This window comes from Bidens hawaiensis, unplaced genomic scaffold (genome assembly GCF_021521415.1).
Source record: "Bidens hawaiensis isolate Kalapana, Puna unplaced genomic scaffold, B.hawaiensis_p1.1 tig00013983_1, whole genome shotgun sequence".
In the NCBI taxonomy this organism is placed as follows: domain Eukaryota; kingdom Viridiplantae; phylum Streptophyta; class Magnoliopsida; order Asterales; family Asteraceae; genus Bidens; species Bidens hawaiensis.
In genome coordinates, this window is record NW_027492197.1 from 351,846 (window position 1) to 363,795 (window position 11,950).

An 11,950-nucleotide genomic window follows, 5' to 3' on the forward strand; every position below is an offset into this window, starting at 1 on the left:
AAATCGTTATGTCTTATTAATTCTTTCCCCCAATTATTAATTATACTATCGTTAACAATTAGGGCATCTTTGTTGATGTATCTCGAAGGCTTGAACATGTTCATCCTCATTCTCTTTTATTATTATCTCGTCCTCGCTAATCCACTCACTAAAGGTAAGTAATTCACATCCCCCTTTTTACCGTTTTATATTTTGGGGGCGTCATGCGTTAATCATTTTTTTTTTCACTACAATTCCACTATTTGCGTATAAGATGTTACTCACTTAGTTATACGTGCAAATGTGACTATGTGTTTATTTTTATGTTTGGTGTTTGGTATCTCGTCCTCATCCTCATCCTTATTAGTATGATCATACACCGTTGGAGTAGCTCATTATCCATGGGATTCGAGTGAAAAGACAACTTTTATATTACTGTTATGTTATTGTTATGCTAGTTGTAGTATTTCATACTATCGCAAGGAATTGTCATTTTTATATTATATGTATTCAAAACTTGTGATTACTTGCTCAACTTTATGTTGAAAAACTATGTATTTTCCCGCATGGCGCAGGTAGCTATATTGGATGAAGATACAAGGGATTAAAGAGTAGTTGGACCTTAGGATGCATAATGAATTAAAGACTATTTATTTCTTTTTATTTAATTGTTATGTTTATTTCTATGAGACAATATTTGTACTTTTGCGTACTTGAGTAATATGAATTTAATAATTTACATATTGACACGTGTATTTATTTTAGTGTCTTTTGAGCTATAATACAATTATGTCGCGCCTCGGCATATTTCGCCTTAGGTTGGAGTGTGACAACTTCTATCCAAGATGGGTTCCTTAAGTGCCATCGTGACACTCGTCGGTTTGTTCGGAGATAAGAAACAGGTGTATCGTGCAATGTTTAGAATACCCGTGGCATGGTTATCTGCGTAAGCACACAACACGGAGTCTTCTGTATGAGATACATTAGAATCAGCTTCTTCATCGCATACATTAGCCAGTTGGGGTCGAGTTTTAACACCGTCATTTACATTACCGATGATCTGTTCCTGCGGATGATTCATGTGAATCCTTAAGGAAGGATTCGCAGGAACAGATACATTGTCATTGAGATTGGTGATATTCTCCTCGACTGTCTCTAAAGAGACAGTCGGCGAAACGTCCTCAGTTTGAATCGGCTCGTGAACTTCTTGAGCTTCATCCAAAGGAACCAAAGATGAATCGACGAATTCAACTTCATCAGATGATTCAGAAACATCGTTTGATGTTTCCGATGGATTTGGTATCTCGTTCACATCATGTGTAGAGGAACTTGGCTTTGGAATACGTTGATCTTCCAAATAAGCACAAACCATGTTTTTAGGTATTTCTTCAACTGACAGTGTGAACGAGTTAAATAAGGCTTCAAAATCAAACATCCAATCAGGTCCCTGGCCGGTTAGAGGTGTAGTGTAGCTTTGACAGTCAACGTGGTACCACTTTTCTACACATCTCGAAGAAAAATTGAAGTCCCGCTTCTTGGGTGAGTTATACCCAAGAAAGTATCCTTCAAACGCCTTCTAGTCGAATTTACCGGCGTCTTTCTTCAAAACCGTACATGGGCACCCGAATCGCTCTAAATATTTTGAGTTCGGCTTATGATTATTAAGAAGTTCATAAATGGTATTTTTGAACTTCTTAACCGTTAGGAAACAATTAAGCGTGTAGTAAGCAGTATTCACAGCCTCGTTCCAGAACTGAACATGAAGCTTAGAATCTGCTAGCATCGTCCTAGCCGCTTCAATCAATGTTCGGTTTTTTTGTTCAGACACACTGTTTTATGAGGAACATACGGTGCGCTGAACTCCCTATGTATTCCACATTGAATACAGAAGAATTCCAACACATTATTTTGAATTAAGTACCGTTATCACTACGAATTCTTCTCACTTTCAGTTTATAAAGCGATTTGATCTTAATAATAAGGTTCTGAATCAAAACCGGTGTCTGATCTTTAGACCGCATAAATAACACTAATGAGTAGTGAGAGAAGTCGTCGGTAACAACTAAACAATAGTAATCACCCGCTATACTAGCCCGATTCACTGGACCGAATAAATCCATGTGAAGTCGTTCTAGTGGAGTTTCAATTGAGTTAATAGATTTGCACGGGTGTGACTTCTTCTGCTTCCCCTTCTTGCATGCAACGCAATGGTCAGATAATCTGAAATGTTTTAGGGATACACCATCCACTAGATCATTCGCAATCAGATGATTCATTTTACGAATTTGGATGTGTCCCATGCATCGGTGCCATAAAATCGAGTCTTTCTCCGTCGCTTTAGAGACAAAACATGTTTCAGAAGGTGAAAAAGTTACATTAGTACTCATGTCAAGGACATAAATATCATTCGATCTGGGAGATCACATGACAACCATTTCTTCAGGAATCGGGTATCCCGGCTGAAGGATAGAACATTCCTTGTCTATGAATATGGTAGTGTACTGTTTATCACAAATATGTGAAACGCTCAACAGATTGTGATCTACCTTCTCATAATAATTTACCTTCTCGAACGTAATTCGTCCGTTCGAGACTTCTCCTTCCTTGGTAATCATTCCCCATGGTTACCTACGAAAGCCACATAACCTCCCTAAATGTCTTGAACATTTTTGAGGAGAGATCAAGGTTTCCGGTAATATGTCGAGAAGATCCGCTGTCTAATATCCACTTATCGCCCGATATAGACCTAGATGAACTCTACACACGACGTAAATGATTAGTTCAAAAAGGCAGCCCACGCCTCAGTTTTGGGCACTCTTTTTGATAATTTCGGAGAAATATGTTGAGTCGGATATTAACAAAGGAAGATTGGAATCTTCTCAGCCTCCTCTAGAAACCGGCTAAGTATGGACTACGAGCAAGCTTGGACCATCGAGCATGGTTTTACTACCTTGAGCATGGTGTTTCAAACCTACTTAAGTGAAATCTTCTAAGTGTTGAAGGCTTCGAGCAAGCCACACTTCACCGAGCAAGAGTGTTCTTCATCGAGTATGGATTGCCAATCGAGCAAACAACTTGATCATCCAGCTTAAACCAAGAGTTTCGAGCACATTCGTGGGTCGAGCATGGATGCAATAAAGAAGATGTCAAATGTTCTAAGTATAGACTTCGAGCATGGTTCAGTCCCGAGAAAGCTTTGCATCCGAGCATGCTGAAGATTGTTCAATAAGTCTCTAAGGCAGGATTGAAGACATCAAGAAGAATATGCTTGCCCGATGGACTTATTCGAGCAAAGCAAAGATTGGTCAAGACGATTGGAGCATGCTGGAGGAGAATATTTTCTATCAGAAAATATTCTAAGTAAAGTGTGCTCGAAGACTTGCATCGAGCATGCTAGACATATCAAGTCTGCTCGACCAAGATATACCTTACTCGAAGACTTGTCTACATGTCACACCCCATTGAGCAATTTGCGGAAGTGTAAAACGGAAATGTAACAGACACCTCTATTATCAACCACATTGTTTATAAAGAACAATACAAACTAGTTTACAATATTTTACATTGATCTAACATTGTTTACAATTTGGTGATACAAACTAAATCCAGTCCGTAGGCGACTTTACTTCTTACTAGCACACTTGCATCAATTCACCCAACATTGATCGCAAGTCAAACACGTAGCAAATTGATTTTCTAATCCAATCCAGTACCTGAAAAAAATGTTAAAACATGTCAACTACAAATAGTTGGTGAGTTTCACGAGTTTCAAGAAATCAATTGTGCGTACAACAAACATAGTTGTAAAACGAGTATGTATGTATGTATGTATGTATGTACTTTCATAAGTACGTTTGTTTGTATGTTTATGATGTAATTATGCTAAGCTACAGTGAAGCCTTGACTGTCTGTGTTGCGTGCATCCATTTTCCACGCTCAATCAACCACTGTGGCTCCCCTTCCGCCCACAACATGCATCGGTAGCTATGTCTAACACTACATAGCCTGTTTGTATAAGTATGGTCATGTGCAAATGGCGCTATGTGACACGGAAACCAAGCCGATTCCATTTGGGTTTGTCAAACCAATAGTACTATTCACAAGCCACCAGCTCGAAGTTAATCACTGTGTTCGTGGAGACTTTCGTGTGTTATCACTTAGATAATTCCCATCATCAAACAGTACAGGGTATGTATAGATATGTATCAACATGTTTTTCAGCCCAAAAGTTCGTACATGAATCTTGCAGTTTAGTAGATAATCAGCACCGAGTCAGCTTGTGGTTTGTTTGATTTGATATCACTAGTTCTTATAATCAATATTAAAATAATATTCATATTTTAATATTATTATAATATCAATACTAGACTGGGCTGTATATCTAATCTGGGTATAGCTGAAACACCCAGAAAGTGTCAATAGGCTTAGATTGTGATGTTGTTTAATGTCTAATACTTAAACCAGAACTTGGCTCAGTTTCCCTGTTTTCCCAGCTGGGCCAAGTTGTTCGTTTATGCGTTCAGAAAACAGTTATGGGGAAGTAAGCTTGGGTAAATGTGTTGGTCGATAAAATGATTAAGTTATAAAGAAAGATCACACATTGGGGTCTCGAATTCGCTACGGGGTCCGTTTCCGTTTATTCAGTTTGATTTGAGGAGAAACGCGCACAATCTATCCAGAATTTCCAGGTTTCCCATAAAAAGGTTCGTTTTTACTTAATTAATCCAAAAATATGATTTTTGATCACTCTTGGTGTTCTGATATTCTCGCAAGTTCGTTAATCACGAACTTGCCAGTTTTTATCAGAATTGAATTTGTTTAATTTTCAAATTAGCATAATGAATTAACCGTTAATAATTAAATTATAAAAATTTAGTCACTTATCAATTAAAATATTTAGATTTTTATAAAAATATTTCTGGAATTATTTACTAAATTATTAATTTATAAAAATTCATTTTATGTGCTATATTTAACCCGAAAATCGTTCGTTTATAACAAAAGATCTCCGAAAAATCCGCCAAAATTCCTATGCGACCAAAATATGATCCAAAACAACCTGGAAAAATTCCAAACTCTAACAATCTTGCAAAATATCATTTCCGAGCCAAAAACGACTATCAAAATTCAAATAAACGCAAATGAACAAAATATACTTACGCTTTTCCAAATGACCCCAAATTTCATATGTGGTCATAATATACCAAATCTGAGTTCCACAAAATTTCATAATTCTTCAACCATTTTAACTATTTTTCCCAAATAAACGTCCCAATTCGGTAATAAATTCGCGAAGTATTCTCGGATGGTCGAAAAAATTACCAATATTGAACAGGGACTCAATGATATGGTCCCTGATGTCCCTGCAAATTTTCATGACCTAACAATATGTACATCACAATCGAATCATAAACAGCTCGAAATCGAGTGATTTGGTATTACCTTAGCGGTTTTGGTTCGTTTTCGCCTTTCTAATCAAGTTTTCGTGTTCTCTCGCTTCTATGAAAGCTAGATACAAGTCCTATATCACAAAACAAGCATGTTTCATCAATATGGCAGCCTCTTAACTTAGGGTTTCGGCTAGGGTAATAATTCGAACTTTTGAGCTGTAAAAATGTCGTTTAAACCCTCTAATCCGTGTTTATGGCCAAAAAAAAAGTATGATTCTGATTCCTAACCATGTGTATGATCAAAACATGTTTTTGGACCGTTTTTAGGATTTTTGAATGGTTAGGAATGATTTTTGGTAATCAAACTATGTTTATATGGAATTAAACTTGATTAACAAGTTGAAAAACATAATTAAAATGCCAAAATTACCTATGGTTTTGATGAAGGCATGAAAGAGCAGCAGAACTTGGGTTTTGATTTCTGGAAACAAGTGATTAAAATATCTAGTATGGCTTACTTTTAAAGAAACCTCAAATATAGTAAAATAGAGGGTTTGGCGGCTAGGAATTTTTTCGGCACATTTGGGCCTCATTTTGGCCCAAAATCTTTGATTTTCAAGCCCATACGTGAAAAGCAAAGTCCAAATTTATTTTGGGTTCAGTTTTTGGCGCGAAAATCGTATCGGGTATGACAAACATAGCAAAAACGAGTGTTTTTCTGCTATTTTTGTATAAATTTATAAAAAACATACTATTTGTTTGTAAAAATCGAAAATATTTTCACGGATCGCTTAAAACATTCCCACTAAGTGTTTTGTAAGCCTTTTTTGGCTTAACGTATGATACAATGCTTGTTTCGTAACTATCTTTCGCGTTTAAATTTATAGCGGGTAGTTAAACAAGCATGTTTTCGTTTAATTTGATTGTTGTTGAACTAAGGCCTAAAACTAATATATTAGCTTACATTAGACGTATATCACTTATAGATAGCCTCCTGGGATATCTGGGTCATAATCAGACCCGTTCGGTTAATCGTTCGATCGTTACGTAATAAGCGTTTAATCGTTAAATCAACTGTATATTAGGGTTTACATGGTTTTGGCTCAAATGTCACATTCTCCCCCCGTTAGAAAATTTCGTCCCCAAAATTCGATTATGCAAACTTTACGTTCCTTAGGGACAACCAGAAGTATCTGTTTTCGTTTTCAAATATATATAATTTCCCGTTAAGGAATTTACTGAACTTTAACCATTGAAATTTTGTTGAGTCGTAACTGTTTGACTTTCCCACCTGTTATTTTTACGGGTTCTTTACAAAATTTAGTTATGTGTGAGTTTCCAAGTGGTACTATATTCGCCTCGTCAATAAGGCACTTGGTTGTTTCGGCATATACGAAATTTTTTCGTAGAATTAAAACCGAGAGTGGACTCGATTCTTGAAATAGTTTATTCATTATGTTACGGGTTTAATTTTTGAGACAACCTTGTACAATTCTATGTATGTTGATGTCAACGTATCAGTTTCCTCAACTCGAATAACACTTTTCAAAGGTCAACAATTCATTACGTACATTGGTATAGTTCTTTTATTAGTCTTATACGGCTTTTAGTTTGTTTTTGAAACTTACGAGCCTAATAGTTGGTTTCCGGAAACAAATCAGACTTTGCAATTTAAATGTTTCCAATTTTCAAACTAATAAAGTATCAATTCATATTCTTGCTCGTATTTACCGGTTACAGTGCTGCTCGTATAATATTATGATAACTATTAGTATTCGAGGATTAGACCAGTGAAAACGTTGGTCCTAAATTTCTCTAAGGTTCGGTAATTCTTTCAGTGTCTACATAGTTTGTCCAAATCAATCGTTTTTTTGGGAAGACAGGTCATGGTTTAACTGATTTAGTTTCTTAAGTTTGTCAGAACATATGAGGCGAAATGACTATCTCAGTCAGAAGTAATCGATATAGGCATACCATGTCGAGGTATGATTTGTTAACATGATTGTAGGCATGTCTTTCAGTTGTGTAGTTGTTATGGATTGGGGGAGGGTATGCAATTTAATTTAGCCGGCCAATTTAGTACCCGAACTATACTATGTTCTCGAAATGAACAAGTGTGTTATGAGGCTTATTTTAATCTATTCCCACTTCTATTGGGAGTTTCCGGTTATAACATTATTGAGGGTTTTAGATACTTTATTTAAGTTCTCGCACAATTCAGGTATTTATTGATATGTGTAGTTACAAGTTCCTTCATACCGGTCACCATTAACATTCCTTAATTCCTTGTACATCTTACCGGTTCTTGAATAGTTGGAATATCTAGACTTGTGTACTACATCCATGACCAAGCCTCGTAAGTTACCAAGATTTAGAATCTAAACTCGGTTTGTTCGAGGTATAGAATTTCTTCTGTTTTCCTTTTTAAAGTTCTTCTCGTCCCCGTACAGGACTTAGTTTTCTAAATATTATACTCTTAGTTTTATTTTGGGCGATATGAATAGGCCAGATTATGTTTGCCTAACCAATCGTTTTAAATACCCGTACTTTCCAATGTTTAACTTTATTCCTTCATATTAAGGCATTGTTTATTTATTTATTTATTTATTTATTTATTTATTTTTTACAATTGTTCCATACTCCGTGTCAAGGAAAGTGTAATTTTCTCGTGTGTTTTTGATTGTTAGGAAGTGTATGTTACAACCTTGTTTCTCTGCATTAGTACACATTCTAATTCTTCTCGGATGTATCACATAGATTACAAGATCATCGGTCCCTTCTGGGAGATTTAACATGGGGTTTGACATAGTTTCTATTTTAACGATTAAAAGTTATTTCTTGTTCTCTTTCCCAATCATAAATTCAGTTTTCTTAGGTTGAAAGGGTTAAAGGTTGGGGTTAAACTGGAAAGTGTACAATGAAGCGCCGATAACACTCAGCTAGTTCCAAAATTTGGCGAATTTCTTTCGTTGACTATGGCGTTTATCAGTTTTGCTCGGGTGTATGTAAATTCTGTGACAACTAATAACGTGTTCGAAAAAATCATATTCCTTGTAGCTAAAATTCATACTTGGATAATTCCTCCTGCCTCAACGCCTCCAAGATTGATCATAATTGTTGTTCAGGTTCTTTTCAGTTTTCGAATACATCAAGAGATTATTATTAACGTTGTAATGAATTTGTCGTGATACGGTTTAAAACTCGGTTTGGGTAATCCATGAAAATTGCGGTTGTATTAATCTGTCCGAAGGCATAACTAAAGGTTCATAGTAATCATACCTAGCTCGAAACGCTGTTTTAGAAATATCTTTCGGTTGCATTTTAACTTGAAGATAGCCAGATCAAAGATCAATTTTCGAGAAGTGATTCGCCCCTTAGAGTTGGTTGAGCCAGTCGCCTAATTATGGGAGAGGATATTGATTTTTTATAACAATTTGTGTGTTCCCCAGTAATCGACGCACATCCTAGGCTTTCATCTTTCTTCTTTTAACAACAGCTCCGGTGCTTCACAATGATGATAGTTAGGCTCCAAGGTCCTTGCCTAATAATTCTTGTAGCTGTGTAATTAGTTCTACATTTTGGAGAATGCCAGGCAATAAGGTGCCTTGGTAATAGGAGTTGCCCCTACGGTTAGGTCAGTTCAAAGTTTAACTTGTCAGATAGTGGTATTCTAGGTAGTTCATTAGGAAGACATTAAAGTATTCGAGTACTATGGGGATATCTCCTGTATGTTTCGTTAAGGTTTTTATGGTTACATTTTCCAGAAATGCCATACACCCTTGGCGAAAGCGCAATACTTTAAGATGAGACACGAGAGGTGATATTGCACCAACCTCCTCTCCTTGTACCATAATTGCTTCATCATACAAGAGAGGAATTTTAACTATTGAGTCATCACACACGATATCAGGCTTGTATTTAGCTAACCAGTCCATACTGACAATTACATCAATGCTTCCCAACTAGACCGGGAGTAGGTCAATAAAATTGGTTGGTTGTTTAGGATAACAAGATAGTTTTGGAGTATTTGGTTAACAGTTGTAGGTTCACCGTTAGTGAAGTCCATAGTATAAGGATCTATTAGTTCACTAACCGGTACATTCTCCGGGGATAATAAGTTAGTGGGGATAAGACTTCTATCGGTACATATATCAAGTGAATTCGAAGTATATTAATTAGGAATTACAGATGTGCCATTCACTACATCTAAGTCTTGCTGTGTTTTATCGGGTCCGATCACTAACCATGGCCTCTAACCGAGTTAGACGTCGACGTTCGTTCTTGGTTTAACTTGGGACAGTTCCTTTTAAAGCGTTTCGTACTTCCACACTCAAAGCGAGCATGAGGGTTTATCATAGGTTGTGTGCAAATTGATTGCGTTTGGGTTAACTGGGAAAGGTTAGGTTAGAAGGGTCTGTTTATAGCACTTATAACGGTTCCACAACTGCAGGTACAGCATCCAACCTTCCTGCTTTTATGACATGCCTTTATTCGACATACCCTTTGGCAAATGTTCGTTGTATATGTTTAATTCTGAACTAAAATTAATTGTCGTATTATTTTAAGTTGTAGGGTGTGCACGTTTAGATTGTTGTAGCTCTTGTACCCCTGTTTCGTGATTAGTTCGTTTTATATGAGATAATTTTCCCGGGTTTTCTCAAAACACTATTTCTGACCAAATCAAAAGCTACCACACTTGCTTGTGTCACGGAATTTTTAAAGATTTAGTGGTAAACTGAATTAATTAAAGTTCCTACTTCTGGGGCTACTAACTATGAAACCAGTCGAACCAGATCTTAAAACGGTTCGTGTATTCCAGTTGATCCGCCCTTTCGTTTTCGATTTTGATTTCCCGGTTTTGTGTTTTTAATTTCTAGATTTTGTTCCTTGGACGAAAATTTTTTAATAAAAGGTTTTTAAGTTTTATCCAAGTCATACAGTTGGTTGCCTCTTATTCCCGAATTTGTACAATTGTTATCTATCACATATGTGATAAGCAATTTATGGTATTGATAACAGATTTTACCGCTTCGAATCATTTTAGTAACCCATTTACTCTTTTAGTCAACTAGAATTTATAGGTTTACACTATGTAGTTTGTATAAACGAGTATTCACGGTGTGAAGGATCACTGTTGTTACGACTAGTATTCGTGTTCGGTAAGAGATTTTTATTGCCAGTGGCATTTATTGGGGCAAATTATCATTATCGTAGTTGCATTAGTGCCCAGTGGGGGAGTATTATTCGTGACAATGTTCGTATTTATTACGAAAAATAAAATTTGTAACCATATTAGTATTGGGCGGCAAAATAATATTCGCGGCCGTATTAGTGTTTGGCATTTTATTTGTATTCATTGTCATATTAATGCCGGCAACGAATCGCGCTGTGATTGTCAGAGTTACTATCTGCAGTTTTCGAGCAATCATTTCGGCCACAACTGCCTCAAATCACGTGTTTGCTTTCTTCGGGGCCCTTCTATAATCATAAACAACTAAACTTCACATAATAGTAATTTTCCCTATAACTCATTGTGTAGGGAATCACATTGGCTAATAGTTAGGTAATTCAAATAGCAGATGCGTATTACACACACCGAATCATATATCCATATACCTAGGAGCGTACATAGATTTAACCTAATATGGCCATTGTTTGCATGTATGTATCAAAAATTGTCATCCTGTGACAAGTAATTTTAACCCGGTAAGGGTCAATGTTTGTGCTATTAGATCCAAATCGTCTCCCATATTTGTATAGCACACTACCAAATGCTTGCATGGAGAATCGAAACTAGACACAACATTGTCATACTATCCTTGTCTGTCCGAGCACACATTACAATTATCATGAATAGTTCACAACTTGCACAAAAATTATTCCGATATAATCCAACCAATGGATAACTGTTTTATCATGTCTCTCCCGTAAATAGACATTTGTTCGTTATGAGTTTAAACAGTATGTTGTAGTCGGGAGGCATTTGTATACTCCCCTTGACTTTTAGGTGTTATTAAGTATAATTACTGAGTATTCTTTCATCAGGTCATTCAGTATACATAAGCATGTTGGGTCTACTAAAAGAGATAATTTATTGGTTGGGAGTAAGTATGTTCTCTACAAGCCAAGACACGTCATCGGTTTGCAAGCATGAGGGTTCTCCTTTATGATAAACTGATCGGAGTGGCAACAATATGGGAATGGTTAGGGCTACTCATACATAGATGATTTGATGAATTTATTAATTGAGGAGGGTTCATCAAAGTCGGTGGTACTGGTGATGTATAGAGGAATTATTATTTTTTTAGAACTGGTGTATGATATATATAGGTGGTCACGGTTTGTTATATTATTAAAATTTTAATAGGATAGCTCTTATATTTATAGTTTGATAAACCATACTCTTTCCTAAGTATTTTCTTAGGAGTAGTGTTTACTTTTAAACAATGGAAGTGGAGAGATGGCTATAAAACAGTTCAACTTGCTGTTAGAAACTGGTATGTGAGATAAAGATTAGGCCCGAATCGAGAAGTGTCGTGTTTCCTTGAGATGGACGTACGTATATCATACCTTCCACAGTT